This window comes from Lygodium microphyllum, chromosome 27 (genome assembly GCF_053477565.2).
Source record: "Lygodium microphyllum isolate KBCC chromosome 27, Lygodium_microphyllum_v1.1.10, whole genome shotgun sequence".
In the NCBI taxonomy this organism is placed as follows: domain Eukaryota; kingdom Viridiplantae; phylum Streptophyta; class Polypodiopsida; order Schizaeales; family Lygodiaceae; genus Lygodium; species Lygodium microphyllum.
In genome coordinates this window covers 117985668-118010243 of record NC_141161.1, presented here as the reverse complement: position 1 = coordinate 118010243, position 24576 = coordinate 117985668, and positions in this window count along the sequence as shown.

Sequence of the window (24576 nt, the reverse complement as noted above, 5' to 3'; positions counted from 1 at the left end):
ACTAGTTGCACTAAGTTAATGTTAGGCTTGACCTCACAAAGAGAACATATTAGATTAAATTGTTGAAAGTTAGCAATAGCTCTGGTCTCTCACCAACCATCTACTCTCTTGGTTACTTCATAGGCTTAGGTGCCTCTTTCTTGGCCTTTACTTTCTTCTTCGTTGGCTCCTTATTGTTGGGGGTAAAGGTGCCTCTGCCTAGCCACATATGTATTACTACACTAAAAGTACTCGCCAGTGCACACTACAGGTGGCGGGTGCCCGTCATCATCACTTTATTCTTTATTCTTTTAGTGACAGTTTGAATAAAGGAAGGCCCGGTCACACATTGTGACTATTAGAGTTTCCATTTGGTCTCTCTCTTTCTTGCTCTTGCTCTTCCGCCATAGCTCTTCTAAGCAACCTTCGATCCTTCTCACATTTCAATAAGTATCAGAGCATGTATTCATGACCACTAGAGCTTGGTTCATGGCATCTTCAACTTCCTATTGATTACCTACACTCATCGGGTCTCCTTCGCGGCAGCCATAGTGGACTCTCGCGAGCTCCCATCACTCCTCGGCTTCCCTAGCACCTACCCGGCCCATTTGGGCACCCTCAGAGAATTACTTCAGAGGTATTGGAGGTCTCTTTTATTGTTTTACTTTTGTCCATAGGTGTTGTGTAGTAGGGCAGCCATGTTCTCTTTCTTCTTGTGGTGCCTACTCTTTACGGGTGACTTTGCCCTTCAAGAGGGAGCTCCTGGGGGTCCTTGAATACTCCCCCAACCTTTCCTTGACCTTTCCCAGTCCGTCCATAGGCCCTAGATCAGTTTGGGCTAGCTTGAAGACCTACAAAAAATTCTTTTTTCACTTAAGCCCTCCCTTGGCACTCATTAGCAGCTTGAAAACACTTCATTTGACAGTTGGGAACACTCCCTTGATACTCGACATTGGTGGTTATCATTGGCATTGACTTGTTGATTGATTTACCTTAATCCACAATTGTTATTTATAGTCCACAGGCAGCCACAAACAGTGTTACATCAACACTTTATGTTTATGCTTGGTTGGCATTGACATTGGTTGCTTGGTTGGTCCCAAATGCTAGGGGAATGTATGTTTATAATATGAGATGCTTTTGGGGCTGAATTTGCTTAGTCATTGACTATCTTACACATTCCATAGGCAGCCCAAAATAGGGTAGCCCCATATCATTACACTTTATGCTCATGCTACATAGTCATTTGATGCCTAACTATGCCCGGTTGATGCCTATACATATGGGAAAGTATGTCTATGGTTTGAGCTTGGATTGAGCCACTGTTTTCTCAAATTTGGACGTTTATTTACTACTAGAATATTCAAGGCTGAAGCTCTTTTCCTTATGTTTGGATATACCTATTGCATTCGGGCTATGTCTTGGATGTATACATTGATGTAGTGACTCTTGGGGATCGACATAGAGCTTGGATTTGCTCTCAAATCATTGGTTGAGATTGATCTTTCTTGGCATAGCATTTGGATCTTCATCCCTAAAGTAATTATGGCATGTACTTTGCTTATGTCTGACCTCTCTTGACATGCTTGTGTCAAGATTGTGGGAGAGAAGGAAGGAGTCTCAATTGTAGCTTTCTTGCTTCCACAATGGGGGAATACACACTGAGGTGGAGGCTGAAAACAATTTTCCTCTTCTTAGTTGTGTAAGCCAAAAAAAACTCTCATACAAAGAAATAGAAGAACCCTATATATGGGTCTCAAACCAAACTCAAATAACTAAGGTGGCATACTAACTGAGCTAGAACTAGAGTAGATAAGGATAGCTGTCATCTAGCTATTATTCATGGGCGGTGTACCAACCACATCTGTAACTGACACGTCGGTGACATAAATGCACAATGGTCACCCTGGCATATCACGAGTGGAGCTCGATATCTCAACACTTCCCCTCGACCTCAATCCCAATTCCTGCACACCAAGTAGGTCCTTGAACTTGCGCAGCTTCTTTGCACCCAATGCCTTTGTAAATATGTCAGCTACCTGATCCTCTGTGCTGACATAAACTAGATCAATAAGACCTAGTAAAACCCTCTCCTACACATAGTGATAATGCATCTCAATGTGCTTTGTTCTAACATGATAGACTGGGTTATTTGCCAAGTGTATATTGCTCATGTTGTCACAATAAATGACAATTGGCCCATCTGTAGGCTGATGCATATCATAAAGTAGCTTATGCAACCAAGCTACCTCACATGCAGCCATTGCTGCACCCCTGTACTCGGCCTCTGTCCTCGACAAGGCAACTGTAGGTTGTTTCTTGCTGCTCCAAGTGACTGCAGCACTCCCAAAAGAGAACATATATCCACTGGTAGATCGTCTATCAGAAATACTACCAGCCCAATCAACATCACTGTATCCATGCAGCTGTATTTAAACCCCAGTCTCATAAATTAGTCCATACTGCAATGTGGACTTTACATACCTGAGTATGTGTCTAGCCGCATCCAAATGCGGTTTCCTTGGAGCCTGCATAAACTGACTTACCAGTCCAACAGCATAGCTCAAATCTGGCCTGTTAATAGTCCTATAAATCAAACTTCCTACTATGCATCTGTACATAGTAGGGTCTTCCAGAAGCTCACCTGCATCTGCGCTCAGCTTCACATTCTGCTCCAAAGGAACTGAAATAGGCTTATAGCCTGTCATCCCATATTTGGATAGCGTGTCCAATCCATACTGCCTGTGTAAGAGCTGTATCCCACTTGGTGATCTAGTCACCTTAATGCCCAAGAAATAACGCAGCTCTCCCAAATCCTTCATCTCAAACTTCTGCTTCAATAGCATTTTCACATGAAGGATATCTTCATCACTGTCACCTATCATAATCAAATCATCAACATAAATGACAAGTAGCATAATACATTTCTCTGTTTTTCTCACATAAAGTGAGAAGTCTCCCTTAGAAATCTGAAAGCCAATAGTGATAAGATATTGTTCTATCTTGTCAGACCATGCTCTAGGTGCTTGCTTCAAGCCATACAATGCTTTCTTCAACCTGCAAACAAACTCAGGATGAACAACATGCACATAACCTGGTGGCTGCTCCATATAGACCTCTTCTTGCAAATCACCATGCAAGAAGGCATTCTTTACATCTATCTGATGTAAGGACCATCCCTTTGATGCAGCCATAGCAATGACTGCTCTTACGGTTTCCATCCTTGCAACCGGACTGAATGTTTCTTCATAATCAATGCCATATGTTTGTGCATACCCCTTGACTACTAATCTTGCCTTGTATCTATTCATAGAACCATCTGCATTGTGCTTCACCTTATAAACCCACTTACAGCCAATTGCATTCTTACCTTTAGGCAAAGGTACCAACTCCCATGTAGCATTTTCTTCCAAGGCATCCATTTCTTCATCCATGGTTTTCTCCCATTTTTCTTTTCCCATGGCTTGCTCAAAAGAAGTGGGTTCTAGTTCCTGTATCACTTTGACCATATATGCATAGTGAATGGCTGTAAATCCATCATATTTCAGCCTATCCATAGGATACCTAACTCTGGTAGACCTACGCAAAGTAGGTTCACTCCCTAGTGCTCTCAAATCATCCCTGGTCTTCCTTACTTCAGGTGTAAATAGAAGGAATACCCAATTCATCATCAATGCTCTGTTCTGAGCCACTGGATTCACCATCGACATAAGAGTGACCTGCATTCACATCAAACATGGGCTGATCTACCTTCTCTTTTCCTTTTCGTGACACCTGTATACCACTATTTGCACTGCCTTGAGAAGATTCTCCTGATCTCAATCTGCTTGTCCATGGCGAAGAATGTGAACCACTGCTAGAGGATACTCCAGGTCCACTAATATTTTGTGACTGCTGCTGTGAATTCTGTGCAACATTACCATTTTGTGCATCTACATCATCTATCACATTTACTGGTTTATACCAGCTACTCATCTCATAAAAAACAACATCTATGCTCACTGTAAACTTACGAGTAGAAGGGTTATAGCATCTATACCCTTTTTGCTGTAGAGAGTAACCAATAAAGATGCACTTCTCAGCTTTTGCATCCAACTTGGATCTCAACTCATCTGGCACATGTACATAGGCAATGCAACCAAGAATTTTCAAATGAGAAATATCTGGTTTCCTACCAGTATACCTCTCCTCTGGAGTCATCCCATGTATTGCTGTAGTGGGAGTCCTGTTCATTATATAGACTGCTGTAGCAACTGCTTCAGCCCAGTAAAAATTTGGCAAGTCTTTTTCGTTGAGCATGGCACGAGATACCTCTCCAATATGCTTGTTTTTCCTTTCTGCAATTCCATTTTGTTGTGGGGTATGACTGCATGAATATTGCTGCTTTATGCCATGCTCCTACAGGAACCTTGCAAACTCATTTGAGAGGTACTCTCCCCCTCCATCTGACCTTAGGCATTTTATTTGCAGGCCTGTTTCTTTTTCAACCATAGCTTTAAGAGTTTTGAAATGCCCAAAAACTTCACTTTTCTTTTTCATAAAATACACCCAAACTTTTCTGCTATAGTCATCAATAAAAGTGACAAAATAATGACAGCCTCCAAGAGATGCAGCTTTAGTAGTCCACACATCAGAGTGGATTAATTACAATGGCTTCTTACTCTCTTGAACATGTCTAGGAAATGGTTTCCTTGCTTGTTTTCCAAATTGATAGGCTTCACATACCTTATGCATTTCTGCAACCTTGAATTTAGGCAATCCTGCAACAATATTTTGGGCCTGCATTGATTTAAGTCGCTGTACATTAACATGACCAATGCGTTTATGCCAGATATCAATATCTGCAATTACATCGATCCCACGTGCAAACATTGCTGCAGTCAATTCAGACATGTCTGCATCCAACGTAAACATTCTGCCCTTCTTCTTTCCTTTTGCTATCAAGCGACCTTTATTTTTCATATCCTCAACAAAGCATCCATGAGGATTAAATCTGACCTGCAAGCCCTGCTCAACCATTTGACCAATAGAAACCAGATTCTTGGTGATATTCGGATATGAAATACATCGGACATGTATTTCTTTTTCCCATCCTGCATAGACAAATGAATTTTTCCAATCTGCATAATAGGATGTGCAGTATCATCACTAGTCTCCACAAATCCTGGTTTTTTCATTTTCCTTGCATCCTCCATCCATTCTGCATGACCTGTCATGTGGTTTGATGCACCTGAGTCAACATACCATACATCGTTGCTTTCTTCTGCACTTGTCACAGAATTATTCATGTGCTGCACCATAAACAAATGCTCATTTCTGTCATCACCCTGTCTACTAGAAGATGCATAATTCCCTTGTTGTAGTTTTCCATTCATGATGTCATTCTGCTTTTTATAGCAGTTTTTAGCCATATGACCCATTTTACCACAGTCGTAGCATTCAACATTACTGTTTGCATTTTGGCCTCTTTGCCATCCACCACGACCTCTTTGGCTCCCCCTGCCTCTAGAGTTACCACGTCCTCCTCCATAGGACTGGTTTTCTTGAGTTTGCTGCATATTTTGATTTCTACCACGGTCTTCAAATCAGCCTCCTCTACCTCTGCCTCTACCTCTTCCAGCATTTGAGTAGAAGACAGTTTCTTTTGAAGTTCCTCCTGAAGAAGATGTACCACCATTTCTCTGCTCCTCAGAAATTAGAAGAGCAATCAACTCCTCAAAATCAGAAAATCTTTTGCGAACTGAAATGGATGTCCGAAACTGTGCATAATCCTTTCCTAGACCATTCAAGGTCACAGAAACTAAATCATCATCTTCCACTGGCGACCCAATGGAAGCAAGTGCATCTGCAATCTTCTTCACCTTCATGTGGTAGTCATTGATGCTCATACTTTCTCTTTGCACATTATGCAACTCTTGCTTGAGTTGTATTTTCCTGGCTTGCGTATTTGTGCTATACATTTTTGACAAGGTATCCCATGTCTCCTTTTGGCGTACTTGCATCCTGAATATGCACAATCATAGAGTCTGAAATACTGATAGACAGCCAATACATAACTTTCCTCGCTCTCTCATGCCATGCTTTAAATGTCTGCATTTGTTGTTGATTGGGAACATCAGGAAGAACTGGTTCTTCATTTCCTGCAACAAATTCCCAATATCCTTTTCCCATAAGGAAATTCGTCATTCTAAACTTCCATGCTTCGAAGTTGTTCTTGTCAAGCTTTTCAGTTATAATCTGTGAAAGAGAATCAGATGCCATTACAGAACACTGCAAAAAATTCTGTCACTGCAAAAAACACAGCTTCACCCTCACAAGGGCAAATGTGCAAAACTGGTGAAAGCGGTATTTGACCACACAGTCACTTCCTAGTGATGATTTTGCATAAACAGGAACCAAGGATGATTCTGTAACTCCCAATGTCTTTGCGCATAGGCATACGATGCAATTTCTACAGTAACTTTTCATCGACCTGTAGAACAGTGGTCGCACAACATAAAACTGGGTCTTTTCCTGAGTGCGTGCAGAAAACTTCTGCCTCCAAAACAGGCCCCAAAATGGCCTCAAATAAAAAAAACAGGGTCACCCTCTTGCTTCACTGTGAAGGGCGTCTCAACCTGAGACAATGCACTCTTGCAATTTCTGGCTGTGCTACCTGCAGAGATCTGCTCCCAAAACAGAAAATGAAAGCAACACTGCTCCTCTTACCAGAACACCGCGAGCTTGGCTTGCTTTCTTGAGCTCCTTACCACGAACTAGGCTCTGATACCATGTCAAGATTGTGGGAGAGAAGGAAGGAGTCTCACTTGTAGCTTTCTTGCTTGCATAATGGGGGAATACACACTGAGGTGGAGGCTGAAAACAATTTTCCTCTTCTTAGTTGTGTAAGCTAAAAAGAACTCTCATACAAAGAAATAGAAGAACCCTATATATGGGTCTCAAACCAAACTCAAATAACTAAGGTGGCATACTAACTGAGGCACGAACTAGAGTAGATAAGGATAGCTGTCATCTAGCTATTATTCATGGGCGGTGTACCAACTGCATCTGACACGTCGGTGATATAAATGCACAACGGTCACCCTGGCATATCACGAGTGGAGTTCGATATCTCAACAGCTTGGCCTATGCCACTACTACATGCCCGTTACATTGTTTGGAGTTGGATGCTACTGAGCCTTGCTTTGGCTTGACATTTGATTTCTCGGAGCTTACTTTGGCTATTTCTCAGCTTACCAAAGTTACAGTTTGGATGTACTTGATGTCTACGGATGCTATGTATGGATGCTACATGACCTATATACTCATGAGGTCTTATTGATGCTTGATCTTGGATCTTCTGGCATTGGTGCTATCATATGCCCTTGTTGAGCTTCTTTGCTTGATATTTATGGCTTTTGTGCTAGTGCGAGCATCTTGATATGCTTGACAAACATTGAAGAGGCGGTTTATACTACTTGAGCATTCAGATACTTGAGACTGCGATCTTCACTTGGATGTTGCATGGTTGATATCCGGTGGTCCTCACAAATGTACTTGGGCTAATTTGGGCTTTGCACTCCTGCGCATACACCTCTTTGTGTTAGGTCTTGCCAGTGTTGTGTACACTTTGCCCTATTACACAGGGGTATGCCGGCTTATTGAGGATTCATTTGACATGCTTAGGTGTTTGCTTGATGTCGATATGACTATCACATGCTAATTTATGCCTGCTTGATGTTGGTTATTCTTTGACAGTCAGGTGCATTCATTTTTCCTACAGTTTGCTCTCATTGTACCTGGCTGTAATTTATTACAACAAGCAGTTATGCATGGACTGATGTGGAATTTTCATGTTGAATCATCCTAATTTTATATACTTTTGATGATACCTGGTGGGGGCAGCATCGTTAGCTATCAATTCATTGCCATTTTGCCTTGGTTTTGGAGGTATTTTGACTATTTACTATAGAAAACAACAAGTAGTTTTTAACTATCTGCACCATTTGGTATGGCATCTTCTTCTACTGATAGTGCCATCTTCAACAAGTAGTTTTGAACTATTTGCACCATTTGGTATTTGAGTATGGCATCTTCTTCTACTGATGGTGCTATCTTCAACATCACTAAGCTTGATGGTACAAATTATGCCTACTAGAAGAGCCAAGTTTGGCAGGTATTGGTGCAAAAATAACAGATAAAGCCACTAAGGATGCATGGCGAGGAGCCTGAAACTATGATTGATGACGAGTGGGATGAACTTGATGAGTTATGTAAGTCCACCCTCATCTTGTCTCTCACTAAACATGTGGATTAAAATGTGGTTGAGGAAGCACAGAGTGCTTGGCAGCTTTGGGATAAAATTAAGAACCTCTATGGAAAGAAAATTCCAGCAAGTCAGATGTATTGGCTGAAGAAGCTTATGGACCTATGCATGAAGGAGAATATGACAATGTTTACTCATTTGAGCCAGTTCCATGCTATTCTCAAGACCTTGACTTTGTAGTGCATTATCTTTAATGACGAGGATACTCAATTGTTTTTGCTTGGGACTCTGAGTGAGTCATGGGATGTATTCCGCACTGACTTATGTGCTCCTACTACTTCTTTGAACTTGCTTGATGTAGAGAGTGCTCTTCTATAGGAAGAGATCAACCGTAAGAACTTGGATGCCTCTTGTGTGTTGCATTCTTTGAGTGTAAGAGGTAGAGATGGTAATGGAAAGAATAACCGTGGGTATGGATGTGGCAGAGACTTGCAGAAGTTTAGGTCTAAGTCGCATGGTAAGTCGAGAAGCAAGTCTCGCGGAAGAAATGCTAATGTGACATGTCATCATTACAGCAAGAAGGGTCACATACACCCATAGTATCATGAGTTGTGCAATGAGAAGTGCAAAGAGAATGAGAAAGACAAAGTACAGGAAAAATCCTCTGATCGTAACATTATGCTTGTGAAATCCAATGTGAAAATCAATGAGATAAATGGACTCCGATGGGGAGTACATACTTGCAGCTAGTTCTTGTCATACTACTACACCGTTGATCGAGGTTCACTCTATGTATGCGCAGTGCTGGCTTTTGAATTCTGGTGCTTCATTTCATGTTACACCATGCTATGAGTGGTTCCATTCCTACTGCACTGTCCCTGGTTCAATTTGCTTGGGTGATAACATGTCACTTGCTATTGTTGGCATTGGGGATGTAGGGCTGCAGTTCTCTATTGATAGTACTTTTCTGTTACAAGATGTACGTCATGTACCTGTGCTTACATGTAGTTTTATGTCTGTAGGGCATCTTGATGATGCTGGATTTCATGTTTCATTTGGGTATTATGCCTAGAAGATCACCCGTGGTAGACTTGTGCTTGCTAGAGGTGCCAAGGCTGGTAGCCTCTATCCTCTTGTAGTTGATGGATCCCCTGTTGACCATGTTTTGACAATTAGTTTCATCCCACATGTATCTCTTTGGCATGCCTGTTTGGGCCATATTTCCTTGAAGGGAATGAAAATGTTTTTTGGTTTGCAACACTTATCGCCCCTTGACTATGCATGTTTTGATTCATATGAGCATTGTCTTTATGGCAAATAGAATCAGAATACGCATAAGAAATTTGGTAGGATGTGCTTGAGTGAGCCCCTGGCATTGATACATTTGGATGTCTGTGGGCCCATGCCTTTTCAATCTATGGGTGGTGCAAAGTATTTTGCGACATTCATTGACGATTTTTCGTGTAAAGTCTTGGCTTACCTCATTAAGCTTAAGTCAGATGTCTTGGCTATGATTTAGAGATTGCTTTCATTGGTTGAGAAACAAATTGGGCATAGGTTGAAATTCCTTAGGACTGACAATGGGGGAGAATATGTGTGATGTGTCTTTGAGCAACTATGTGACAAGAGGGGTATTAAGCACTAGTTGACTGCCCCCTATACCCCACTCCTAAATGGTTTGGCTGAGTGGATGAATAGAACCATCCAAGAGCATGTATGTAGTATGCTTAGTTGTGCAAGCCTACCACACAGAGCTTTTGGACTGAGACAGTCAATACAACTATGCATGTCATCAATAGATCACCTTCCAATGGTTTGGATTTCCAAGTTGTAGAGGAAGTATGGACTGGGAAACCTCCACGTCTTATGCGCATCTACGTGTCTTTGGATATGAGGTATTCTATCATGTGCCCAAGGACAAGTAGACTAAGTTGAATCCTAAGAGTGTCAAATGCATTTTCCTTGGATATGGAGATGTAGGCAAGATAGGTTACTGCCTCGAGGATACGGAGGTGCGTAAAGTCATCTGCATCCATGATGTAGTCTTCCATGAAGGCAAGATGCATCAAGAGCTTGAGAAGGTGGTAGAGATACACACGGTTATAATCCAAGAGGAGCCACATGCTCCTGCACAGCCAGTTGGACAACCTTTAGTAGTTGGTACACATGTCCACGGTGTTGGATAGGATGCTAGACATGCAGTAAAGCCTAGAGATGATCTACTAGAGCTAGATGTCCACCTAATAGATTTGAGTCCTCGATGCATTATGTCTTGGTTACAGATGTAGGAGAATCTTTGATGAGGCTATGCACAGGGGTGACTGTCACTCCTAGGAGAGGGCTATGCAGTCTGAGATGGACTCCCTGCATAAGAATATAACTTGGGATCTGGTTGCATTGCCTAACAGCAAGAAGGATTTGGCATGCAAATGGGTGTACAAGCTGAAAAGTACACTAGGTGGGCACCCCAAGCCAGCTTATAAGGCAAGACTTGTTGCTGAGGATTTTAAGTAGGAGCATGGAGTTGACTTTGATGAAGTCTTTTCTTATGTGGTCAAGATGACCACCCTACCCTTGGTTTTGGTCTTAGTCATGTAGCTTGAATTGGACATGTATCAGATGGATGCCAAGACTACATTCTTGCATGGGGATTTGCATGATGAGATTTACACGGCGCAGCCAAAGAGATTTACAGAATCTAGTAGGGAGCACCTAGTGTGCAAGTTGAAGAAAATACTTTATGGCTTGAAGCACGCACCTAGGGAGTGGTATCATAATTTTGATGCATCTATGCACTCACAGGGATACAACAGGAGTGCTATGGATCTGTGTCTTTACTTGAAGAAAACCCGTGATGGCTTATTGCTTATTTTGGTAATTTATGTGGATGATATGCTCATAGTAGGGAAAGCTCATGATGAGCTGGATGCTCTTAAATATCAATTCAAAAAGAGTTTTGAGATGAAGGATTTAGGACATGCCTCTCACATTCTTGGTATGCACATTAAGCACGACAAGAATCAGGGACTACTCTATCTCTCATAGAGGGAGTACATTCATAAAGTCCTTGAGTGTTTCCGCATGCAGGACGTGAAGCCTATTGGCTGTCCATTACCTTCTTATGTGAAGGTCTCACTGACCCATTTTGTCCACAATCAGATGAGCTGAGGGATGAGATAGCCAAGATCCCTTATGCATTAGCTGTGGAGAGTTTGATGTATGCCATGATAGCCACTCGTACAGATATGGCCTTTGCAACTGGTGTTGTGGCATGCTATATGGCTACACCTAGCAAGAAACATTGGGATGCCGTGAAGGGTATCATGAGATACCTGAAAGGCCTTGCAGATATGTGTATTTGCTATGGCAGTCAAGATACTAGAGTTGTGGGGTACACAGACTCCGATTATGCAGGAAATGCAGATAGTAGGAAGTCCACTTCTAGCTATGTATTCACCTATGATGGAGGTACTGTCTCTTAGTTGTCCAGGGTTCAGAAGTGTACAACTCTCTCTACCACTGAGACGGAGTATGTTGCAACCACTGAGGCTTACAAGGAGACCATATGGTTGGGCCATTTGGTTCATTACCTTGGGATTGATTCTATACCTACATTGCATTTGGATTCTATGAGTGCTATTCAGCTAGCCAATAATCCGGTCTTCCATGCGAAGACGAAACACATTGAGGTGAGGTATCACTTCATATGTGGGGTCATGGAGGATAAGTATGTTGACCTTGTCAAGATCTCCACTGATGAAAATCTTATAGATTTTCTCACAAAAGCCTCACTAATGAGTGCTTTGCCTTCCTTAGGAAATTGATGGGCATTGGATGAGATGATGTTTTTTCTTGTCATGTTGTACATGTGTACATTGTATTGTCTTTTCTTTTTCTTTTCACTCCTCACTGGGGAAAATTCACATTTCACTGGGAGGTTTTTGGGGGTAAAGGCGCCTCTACCTAGTCACATGTGTATTACTACAATGAGAGTACCCACTAGTTCACACTGTAGGTGGAAGGTGCCCATCAATGTCACTTTATTCTTTATTATTTTAGTGAGAGTTTGAATAAAGAAAGGTCCGGTCACACATTGTGACTATTGGAGTTTCTATTTGGTCTCTCTCTCTTTCTTACTCTTGGTCTTCCGCCATAGCTCTTCCAAGAAAGCTTCAATCCCTTTCACCTTTCACTTATTTAGGTTTGCTTTGCCATTAGTAGCCTTGAAAAGGACCACCTTATACATGAAGGCTATGGATTTTCTTACCATTATCAACCTATTTAGGAGTTGCATCAATAGTTTTGCATTATCTTTATCTCCCTCTTTCACATTCTGACCTCTCATCATTGCTCATAAATTAGAAGCATTAGTGGCATGAACATGAATTGCTTCAATAAAACTTTTGCCACTATCACTAGGTGGTTCTTCCATAATAGTCTTTCCTCTATACGAAATCTTATTCGGTCCCATCATGGCTGTCTACTTCCTTACTAAAGGAAACTAATCATGCTCTAGCAATTGTTGGCTAAGTGACCACACTTGCAACATATGCTACATTTAACATTGGGATAGTTTTGAGGGAAGTGTTGACTACCATACCACTTACAATTGAATCTTCATGGACCGGGCTCATCAAGAGTCCTAGTGTCCATCAAATTTTCTTGATACTTTAGGAAATTGACATCCACAATTTATTGAGATTATTCAGTGATCGTATCTGTATAATGCTTCCATCATATAATTGACTTCCTCTAAATATTCGATACAAATGATTCATAACCACAATGGCATCAAGAACCATTCACACACTAGGTTTCATAATCTGCAAAGGGGTTTGTAGATATTGTTAACCCTCGGAATGAGACAAGATGCAAAGAGGATTAAGAAGGAGCATAAGAATATAGGTTGATGGAAAAAAAAAACCAATCAGTGTGTAACAAAAATTAAAATCAAGAATAGGGCACACAAGAGATATAGCGCATTTGATCCCTTTGTAAAAGAGCAACAGGCTCCCTCCTATGCAAGTTGTAAATGAAAAGGCATATGTAAAGAAGCCACTAAAATAGGAAAAGAGTAGAAAAGAGGACCCAAGGTCGGATGGCCAATCATGGAAATGGGTTGGATGCCCAAGGGTAAAAGGACATGTATAAAAGCCGAAAAGTGAATGGATAAGCTCTCTTTTTTTGTGTGTGTAAATGAGCTCTCCTCTTATTCTTGCTCTTGCTTTCTTCTTGTGCATGAGAGAGGGAGTGTGAAAGAGGGTGAGTGTGAGTGTATGAAAGTGAGGGACTGTGGAGAAGCTCTTCTTCTCTTCTTTCCTTCTCTATTCTCACACACGTGGCTATAGAGGTTGGAGCTACAATGATAGGATTCAAGGAAGAGGGCTACAATGATAGGATTCAATGGTAAGCTCACTACATCATTGTGCTACATTGTAAGGATTCAAGGAAGAGGGCTACAATGATAGGATTCAATGGTAAGCTCACTACATCATTGTGCGAGAGCATGTATGACTATATGAGAGGTAGCCATTGCAATTCACTTGAAATTCTTGACATGATAAAAGCGGTTTGTAGGATTTCAATGGTTTCTAGTGATATCAATGATATTTTGGGTCCATTGTCATAGGACATATGGATTCAAGTTGAGTGATTGTGTGCTCCAAATTGAGCAATAGAGTAGGAGTTCATCTCCGAAATGGTACTTTGTTTAGGTAGAAAGCGAGGGAGTTGGAAGTTGTTCGATCTCCTTTGTTGAATAGTTTAGATTTTGGAAGATTTACGATTCTTCATTAGATTAGTGATAGAATGTTTTCATTAGTAGGATACATCAAAGTTTGGAACATATAAAAAACAAAGAAAATATAATTTTTTGTAATAACTAGGAAGTAGGGAAGGAAGGAAAGAGAAGAAAAGAGATTTTGAATCCCTTAGTAGGAAAATATGGAGTAAGGGAAGAAAGAGAGCATTAAAAGAAGAGAAAAGTGGAGGAAATATCTCATTTGAGCTTGTGAGAGATTGAGAAAAAGAGTAGTAGGCTGAGAGAGAGTAGCAGGTTAAGAGAGCAATAGTAGCAGAAATCCATTGTATCATCACTTGTGTGTTGAGATGGCAAGCTCAACATGTGCAAACATTGATGATGGATTGCCTAGCTAGATGGGTTTGCACATATACACTGAGCACGTTGGTGGTCATTATGATTCTTACGTGGCCACTGAGTTATCACTTATTATATCTAGTTTGTTGTACCTACCTACAACTCGCCTAGCTATAACAATAGTCACATCATTGAGAAGCTCGACAAGAACAACTACTCTTCATGGAAGTTCCATGTCACGACTTTCTCATTGGAAAGGGCCTTTATGAGTTCATTTCAAGTGAAGAAAATGAGCTAAAGCTGAGTATCACTGGTGAGTGCTACAGATGAATTAAAGGCGTGGAAATAATGGAATGCACAAGACAAAAAGGTGATGTATTGGCTATCTACAGTCCTTGATAATACTATGCTGGGATATATCGTGAATGCAGAAACTTCACACATTTCTTGGATATTTTTGGAGAATATATTTTTCAGTAAATACAAAGGCACAAAAGATTCAATTAAAGCAAGAGTCGAATACCTTAAAGAAAGGAAAAATATGTGTTAATGAGTATGTTTTGAAGCTGAAAAGCATTGCATGATGCAATGCCTAATGATGATGATTTGGTTTCATCCACTTTGGGTAGCCTTAAAGTGAGAAGGCTTAGAAATCATTTGTCACTTTTGTATATGTATGAAAGCCATTTCTAGATTTTGATGAGTTGGTCTCTCTTATGATTATCAAAGAGATCAATATGCAAGGTGACTTATTTGAAAGAAATGGTGAATAAGTATAAGAATTTTACTTAAGTTCAAGAAGGGGACATGGAAGATCCTCTTCAAGAGGCTATGGTATGGGACATGCTAGTGATAACCAGCAAAACAGGTTAAATCAAAAATTTGGTGAGATGTAGGTTTTAGGAGGCCGTGGAAACTTTAGAGGTAAGGTGATCTCTAGAGAAAGAGGTGGATGGAAAAATAGAGGTTCTGAAAATTTTGCTATTGCTTGCTATTCTTGTGGCAAAAAAATTCATATTACAATCCATTGTTATCCTAAGAAGGATGATATCCGCAATGGTAAATTATAGCAAGGAAACTATGCATCATCTTCAGACAAAATGAAGATAAAAATGAGCATTTGTTTGTTATGCAACATATAATTAATGTTATTACAAGAAAGGGGACATATGATAATGTATGGTATGTTGAATCAAGTGTATCTAGTTATGTGCACACAGGTAATGTTTCATGCCACCCAATTTCACACATTAGACAGATTCTCTTGTCCTTGCATGATGGCCAGACAAAGAGTCCCACAAATGTATTACATGTGCCATCAAATCACAAAGAATTTAATATCTACTGGCCAAATGGTAGAGCAAGGATTGTAGGTTCAATTTAATACGAAACATTTTTTTTAAAGAATTTAATGATAAGTGTAGGTTGGTTGAAAAAGAAAGTAGAGTTGGCCGCATGTTTACTTTAGATACTAGAATTTCTACAATGAATACTACTATGTATACTGAAGAAAAAAGAGTGGTTGTAGACATTGAAATATAGCATAAATGTATTGGACATGCAAACGTTCAAATGATAAATTTAATGTAGTTCAAAGAATTGGTTACATGATAAATTTTATAAAGTGTGTGAAGTATGCCAATTTGGTATGCACATAAGATAACCCTTTCTACACGATAGAGATGTGAGCAAAAATGTACTGATGACATTGTGCATACAAATGTATGGGAGCCTCCATAGAATGTATCTCTTGGTAGCACCAAATACTTTATTACACTTATTGATGATTGCTCAAGAAAGCTATGGGTATATGTTATGAAGAAAAAGAGTGATGTATTTGAGTGCTTCAAATCTTTCAAGGTGGCTGTTGAAACAAAAACACGATTGAATGAGATCAAATAGAGGGGAAGAGTATCTCTCTAATGAGTTTAGTGGCTTCTTGAGGTCTCATGGGATAAAGATGCAGTTTAATTGTAGGTATGCCCCACAACTAAATGGGATTGCATAAAGAAAAAAAGACATATTGCAGTGGTTGCACGAGTAGGTGGCTTAAAAGAATCTACCAAAATATTTTTGTTCTGAAGTTGTTCGTATTGTTATCTATATTATGAACATAACTCCCACAACTATAGTACATGGGATGACCCCCAAAGAATGCTTTACAGGCAAGAAGGTTGATGTGCCACACTTGAAAGTATTTCGTTTTATTTTATATGTTTCATGTGCTAGATGCGCTATGAAAGAAGCTTGATCAAAAGATTGACTGTATTTTTATTGGATACTCCTGAGAGTAGAAAGGTATAATGTGTCCACTAGTATCATCCAGGACACGTCTTAGCAGTCCATCGGAAAGGATGTCTAGAAAGCTCCGCCCGGCACTCCCATGGAATGTTACGGGATTTGCGATCTAGGGCTTTCCGCGTCTACCATGTAGCGGAAGTATTCTGGCCATTCCCACTTAGGATCGACCGGAATTAGGGTTTTCCTGATTGGCCATTTCCTAACAGCAACTAGCGTTGGACCCAAGCGAACTACTTTACGCAGAAATGCCAGGTCCGAAGCGGATTCACGCTGCACTTGGTTCAAGGAGAATGGGAAATGAGAGGGATGCAAAGCTCAACCTCTCTACCATAAGGCATAGTCCCATTCCGTTCCCCTAAAACAGTGTAAATCGGATAAGACATAACTCTAGGTCAACGCTTTCGTTGTTCGTGTCCTTTGACGATCATCCCGCTGTTCTTTGAGATTTGAGAAAAGTTTCCGACCAACCGGGACCACCCAACCGTAGGATGGACCCATGGCCCATCCTCCGCACTTTCCTCTGTTTGTTTTAGTTATGTAATTATCTAACACATTAGTTGGACATGTAACAATTAGCTTCTTTAATTAAACCGTTATGCACTGGTTCCTTCACGTAATCTTATCACGTGACATAGAAAAACAATATCAAACAAGTTCTTTATTAACATATCATCATATTTATCTTTGAAATACAAGGAGTTTCGCCCGTAGGCTTGTCCATAATCCACCCGAAGGCTATCCAGCAATCCACAGGGATCACTATTCCAAGTTTCTGCCCGTAGACTAGTATGCGGGCCTCGAGATCCAATCCCGAGTCACATTAGCCTCTTGTGCAGGACCTGGAAGGCGAGGGATTTACGGCTAGAGCCCCCTTGGCACCCAAGCGTCCTCCTGCTCCTAGTAGCGCTCAACGGAGAGACCTCTCGCGGCGGGTTTGGTCCACGTTCCCGGCGCGATCAACAATCCCCTTAATTAGGGTCAGGCAGGCAGTCGGGAGTAAGTGAAGCTGCCACTCCCTTCAGGCCTTCAACGTGAAGTATAGATACTTATTTACTTTGTAATTCATTGGTCAAACAAGTCCAACAATGCTCTAAAATCTCTAGCAAGCACAAACATTTCCATTGATCGATTTTTATTGTTGGCAAACTACTAAGGAAGGAATCTTTCCTTTCGAATGCATCCAACACTCGATCTGGGGTGTCTTGCAACTTGGCAAGATCCCTTATATTCTGGGTTAGGGTGTACCCTATTAACCCAACTTGGTCAACCCTAAAGTTCATTGGATACTTCAGTTTTCCGGTTTTTAACCTTCCTTACTTAGAAGGATATCAAAGTATACATCCTCTTGCAAGATAACTTGCGTAAGGATCCGCCATCCTTGTTGCGAGAATTTAGCCTTTCTTCTTGTGAATCAATCACAAGACCATATGACTTCGTACTTACCGTGCAAGTCCTGTATCATACTATGCAATTTCGGAAACAATTCGTTTCAGTTTCTTTAAGCTGACGTTGTTACCTAGGGTTTCCTAGCTTTATTATTTTCTTTTAAGAAACTCAGGGACAAACCCTAATTTCTTTTATGTTTACAATTTACTGACCCTACAATCAGGAAATGTGGACAAGTATTTAGAGTATAAATGTTTCTTGGATTTTAATTCATTCCCAATGAATATTTCGCAGCATAGGTATTTCTATTAATTTGGTTAACTTTTAGAAGGAAATGTCAAGATCACCTCCGCACGATTTGTTATCTATGTGTCAATTGATTTTTCAATCCTAAACTTTATTGATTTGAGGTTAGGTAAATTCAATTAATCTTCCTTTTTCCTTGTGAACAAAACTCATGCCAAATAAGCAATCTTTCCCTTGCTAAGTTATGCAGTTAGCAATGATAACTTCCTAGAGTTTAAGCATCGTAAGAAACCTTTCATGATTCGCACCTTCCATGATGATTCGTTGTAAAAAGAATAGGGGTTAATAGTGCAAGATGCAGTTTTATACCTTCTAGGCTTAACCAAAGTACACTACTTTAGTGGGTAAATAATCTTGCTCATAATTCATTTCAATGCATAGTGCTATTTGAAGGAAAACTATGTTTATACTTTATTTATTTTGCATGTTCAATTAAACTAAATTCCTTCATCGTAAATAACTAGGACAAAATATATCTTATCCCTAACAATTCATCTTGCATGATTGAATTAAAACTGATATAAAATTAAGAAGGAAAAACCTAGGTTTGGGGTGAGATATCCACATGGATACCGGGAGATGACCATCCCGCAGCTACTCCTTGGACTTTCTTAGGAGGCATCACAATTGTAGTCCTTCTAATGTGGAAGTAGCTTTACACTCTTTCTCAGAATTCAACGTCACTCCCTTGCACGTCAATACTCTTCTTCTCTTTTTCGGGTAGAAAAAAAAAAAACCAAGTCCAAGGGTATTTTGGAAAGGCACGGAACAGTTAAGGGTTTAGCCACGAGGAGGGGTAATAAGACCTTTAAGGTCTTAGTTTCTTTGGGAGGGAAAGGTTTACAAAGCCTAAAGAAAAAGGCCCTATAGGGGTATATACACGGTGAAAAGGGTGTGTGTGTATGTGGTTCCAAAAGGCGTAAGAAGAGGCCTTGGGAGAACTTTGGGCACGGGAGTGAAAGGTATAGGAAGGGGGATCTTGAAGGGATTTTTGGACACGGGGGAGGGGTGTGTGGACATGGGGTGAAAAGGCCTTAGGGGTTTCAAACCCAGGGGGGAAAAGATGAAGGGTAACACAAGGGGTGAAGGGAACATAAGGGGGATGAAAAGGGCTTAGGGGGATTTAAAAACCCGGGGGGGGGGGGGGGGGGGGGGGGGGGGGAGTGTTAAAAGGGAATACAAGGGGGGTGAAAGGGGGATTAATTATCCCCCCCTTAAGAAGCTTCTATGCTTCACATGGCAGGGGGGTTTCGACGCCTCGTTGCGATGGCCAGCAGCGCTGCGACGGCTGTAGGCGACGGCTCCCTCAGCGAAGTTCCTCTTCGTCCGCCTCTTACTCCTTACCTCAGCTCCTCCACGTCGAGTCTGGCAGCGTCCTCCTCCTTTCTTCCCTCTCCCCTCTCCCTTGGTTGGAGGGGGTTTTTAGAGGGAGAGGGAAGGAATTCCTCCCTACCCTCTTGTTGCCCTGCATGGCACTTCCTCCAGCAAGCTCCCACCGAGGAGCTTTCGACTCCTTTCTATTCCCCTCCCCTTCCAGCACAACAATCGGCTGGGGAGGGGAATAATAAATTTTTTTGCATTATCCTAAAAAAAATGCTACCTCATTATCCCTATTACTTAAAAGGGGGTTCATGTGTGAATTTCAACTTTTGATATATTACATTCTCTCCCCCTTAGAGGAATCGAGATGTCCTCATCTCGAGATAAACTGGGGGTATTGATGGTTGAGAGTGCCTTCATCTACCCAAGTGGCATCCTCTTTGGGATAATCTTTCCACTGGACGAGGCATTCTCTCACGGTTCTGGGTCTTAATTTTCTCTCCCTAAAATCTAAGATCCTATCAGGCGTTAGTTCAGAGACTCCTTGATAGGCATTACAATTTGTTGATCGTCAAGTATATGGTTAGGATTAGGTACATATTTCTTCAATAGGCTGATATGGAATACATTATGAACTTTTAGGTTCTTAGGGAGTTGCAGTTTATAAGCATTAGGTCCTAGGCATTTTAGGATTTTGTATGGCCCACAGTACCTTGGACTTAGCTTCTTGCAATCTCCTAAGGATAGAGAACTCTTTTTATGGTGTACGCGAATGAAGACCATGTCTCCTTCTTCGAAGACCCTTTCTTGACGCTTCAAATCTACGTATACCTTCTGTCTATCCTTGGCCGCTTGTATGTCCTGTCTTATTGACTTTATTTGATCATCCATGTCTTCCAACATATGTCTTGAAGCTTCAACCCTTAAGGTTGGATCAGAAAAGTTTAGGGGACCTCGACAGTCATGACCGTACAATGCTTGGAAAGGGGTCATCTGAATGCTATGCTGGTAAGAAGCATTGTAGGAAAATTCAACCAAAGGCAAGTATTGAATCCACCTCCTCGGCTCATGACAGCAGTATGCCCTAAGTATATCCTCAATGACTTGATTTACTCGTTCTATTTGGCCATCCGTTTGGGGATGGTACGTGGAGCTAAAACAAAGTTGAGTCTCAATAGCTTCAAAGATAGCTCTCTAGAAGTGTGATGTGAAAAGAGAATCACGATCACTAATGATTCTTCTCGGTAAACCATGTAGCTTGAATACTTCCTTGATAAACAATCTTGCAATGTCTGAGGATTTATAGTTTGTCTTTACTGGAATAAGGTGTGCAACCTTAGTAAGCATGTCAACCACAACCATGATGGAGTTGTATCCTCCTTGGACTTGGGGTAGGCCTACAACAAAATCCATACTGATGAATTCCCATTTCATTTGGAGAATGTCAAGCGGTTGCAGTTTCCCTGGCATCATGACATGTTCGGCTTTCATACGTTGGCAAGAAAAACACTTAGTGACATATTTGAGAACGTCACCTTTGAGCCTCTCCCAATGGTAGCTCTTCCTAACTGCATTAAGAGTCTTAGCATAGCCAGGATGTCCTGCGAAAGGAGAATCATGAGCTTCCCACAATATCTTCTGCTTAAGTGACTGGCTTGCTGGTATACACAGCCTTGTTCTATAGTAGACAAGTCCACTATTAATGGAAAATTCTTGATACTTAGCCTGCAACATTTGGTTCTGATCCTCGATAGAGATCTCCTTTAGCATTGATTGGTAGGCCAAATCATGGCATGCTTCCTCTCTAGCTAACTCAAGTATACGGTTGTTTGGCATAGATACTTTTGTAGCTAGAGATCTGGCCGTTGATGGATTCTACAAGATTAGGAAATTTAGGAATGCCTTGAAACTAAGTGCATCGGCAACTACATTCTCTTTCCCTAGTCGGTACTTGATTTCAAAGTCATATTCCTCCAACAATTCAATCCACCGACGTTGCCTCATGTTGAGCTCGTTCTGGGTAAAGATCCATTTGAGACTCTTATGGTTGGTTACTAGAGTAAACTTGTTACCCAACAAGTAGTGTCTCCAAAGCTTTAGAGCATGGATGACAGCTAGTAATTCAAGATCATGCGTAGCATAATTCCTTTCATGACTCTTTAATTTCCTTGAAGAGTACGCTACTGGATGACCTTCCTGCATAAGTACACACCCCAAGGCAAGAATGCTAGCATCAGTTACTACCTCGAACTCCTTATTGAGGTCCGGAAGTTTTAGAATAGGTGCTGATACCAAACTTTGCTTCAATCTGTCGAAGCTATTTTGTTCGGAAGTTGACCATGCAATGGAAGTTTGCTTCTTCAGTAAATCCGTCAGAGGTGTTGCAATCAAAGCATAGTTTTTGATGAAGACCCTATACCATCCTGTTAATCCAAGAAAACTACGTATCTCTTTGACAGATACCGGTGTTGGCCACTCAAGCTCATCTCTAACCTTGGCTCGGTCCACTGAGATTCCTTCTACTGATACTATGAATCCCAGATATTCAATCTGACGCTTGAAGAATGCACACTTCTTCATTTTAGCATACAGATTATGTGAGCTCATTGTCTCAAGGACAATCCAAAGTTGAGGTTCATGATCTTCTTCCCATTTAGAATAGACTAAAGTGTCATCGAAGAAGACAAGCACGAAATCATCAAGATATGGCCTAAAGATATCCTGCATTAACCTATTGAAGGTGGCAGGTGCATTCGTAAGCCTAAATGACATAACCAGGAACTCAAAGTGCCCATATCTTGTATTGAAGGCCGTCTTTGGGATATCTTCTTCCTTGATCCTTATCTGATAGTAACCTGAACTATTGACAGATTTTTATTGTTTTTGAGGACTAAATGATTGATTTTTGATGGATTTAGAGTGATGTATGGTTGTTAGAGGAAGTATTTGAGAGTGTTTTGGATGATATTGATTATGTTTTGGAAGTTCATGATGATTCTCAGTGGAGATATGAAGCTTTGAGATGTTTTGATAGGTTCTTATTGGTTCTGTATACCTTTCGTATAGCTTCTGTTTTATTCTGATTGTCTTTTGTATGAAGCATGTTGAGGCACTGCGAGAAGAATGGGTTCCAAAGGAAAGGATACCTTAATCTTCCGATGACTTACCGATTCCTAAAGATCCATGACCCGAAACCATACTATTATCCAGTTCCCTTAGATAAATGTAATACAACATTATTCTCCCCAAACTAAATGTAAACAGTTGCTCTATCATCTCAGGAAATGTTGTACTCCGAAAGGGCTAGACCCATATAAATGGAATAAGACATCTTTTATCAATGTCTGTTTTGTTGATGAGAATTGATAAAAAGTTAAGTGGCTAGATTGCTTGATTGATTAGCTGAAATGGAGATGAAATATAAATCATAATGATTAACGAGTAATAACGTTAAGAAACCTTTATCCAGGCACAACCCTAGGTACAAATTCCCAGTTCACCTCCTACATCAAGTATTGCCGTAATCCAGGAGAAGAAGTTTCTTCTCAAGCAGATTAAGCCGCCTAAATTTGATGGGAAAGGCAGGTCTATCCAAGCGGATGCTGAAATTTAGATAGAGTCTATGGAGGATTACTTTGAAGCATTCGGTACTATACCCGCCAACCAGGCTATGCTCGCCAAGCTGAAGCTCACCGACGAAGCCAGGCTTTGGTGGAAGCAATGGTGCAGAGATCAAGGCATCGCGGAAGGATCTGTTACCTGGAAAAAACTGAAGAAAATTGTGCAGGGAAGATACTTACCACTTGCATATCGCATGCAGAAAATGAGTTAGTTCTACGAGCTGAAACAACTGGGACTCACTCTTGATGCATACTACTCTAAATTCGTCTCACTTCTTAAGTATGCACCACAGATGGACATGACATAGCAGGTGCCAAAATTTTGTGCTTGTTTAAATCCACCAGTGAATACCCGTCTTGAATCTATGCGCCCATCAGATCTTCAGGACGCACTCATTCGAGCCGTGCCTATAATTTAGGAGGTGCAGGCTAGGCCAAGAGGTAACAAAACTTGGTCTTATAATGACCCAAACAAAGGAGCATATAGGCCTCAAATGAAGAGAGTTCAAGGTTAGAATCGGGGACAAAGAAAGAAAGCAAGGACTAATAATGTCAACAACTTTGTCCCTACCCAAAGCAATGGCTGAAACCTCTGATGTTTCCATTGCAACGAGCCTGGTAATTTCAAGAGGCAATGTCCCAAGCTTGGAGGAGGACATCGCCAGGTACCTTTCCAAGGAATGGGCCATGGCCAAGGAGCCGCTACCTCGAGAAGAGGAAGAACTGCATGCATTGCTAATAGGGAAATGTGCGAAGAAAAAGATCCGACCATGGAAGCTGAGATTGAAAGGGCGATAGTTCATGCCACTCTTCACAAGAAAGGGCTGAATCGCCAGTTCTCAGTGATTCAGTCACCGTCGAACTATCAATGTAAAGGTTTCAAGAGCTTGATTGATTGTGGCAGTACACATTCCTTTATCTCACCAGCTTGTGCAAGAAGATTAGGAATAGCCACAGTAGAAGCATCTACCTTGCTTGTGGAATTAGCAAATGGTCGTGAGGTCACTTGTACCAGGCAAACTGCTAAGGTGGAATTCTTTCTGGGAGAAAATACAACTTCGGTCAAATTCAGAGTCATGAACTTAGGTATCCATGAGTGTCTACTCGGAATGGATTGGCTTAAACCTAATGATGCCCACATTCATTGTGGAAAGGGCAAAATTTCCTTTCGGAACTCTGAAGGGTATTTAGTCACAACTCAAGGTGAGGCTGGAATGCCAAAAATTCAACTAGCCAAAGCATCGCGGATTATAAAGGGAGTCAGAAAGGGACTACCTGTCTACTTGATTAAACTCAACAAGTTAGATAAGAAGCAGCAGTCT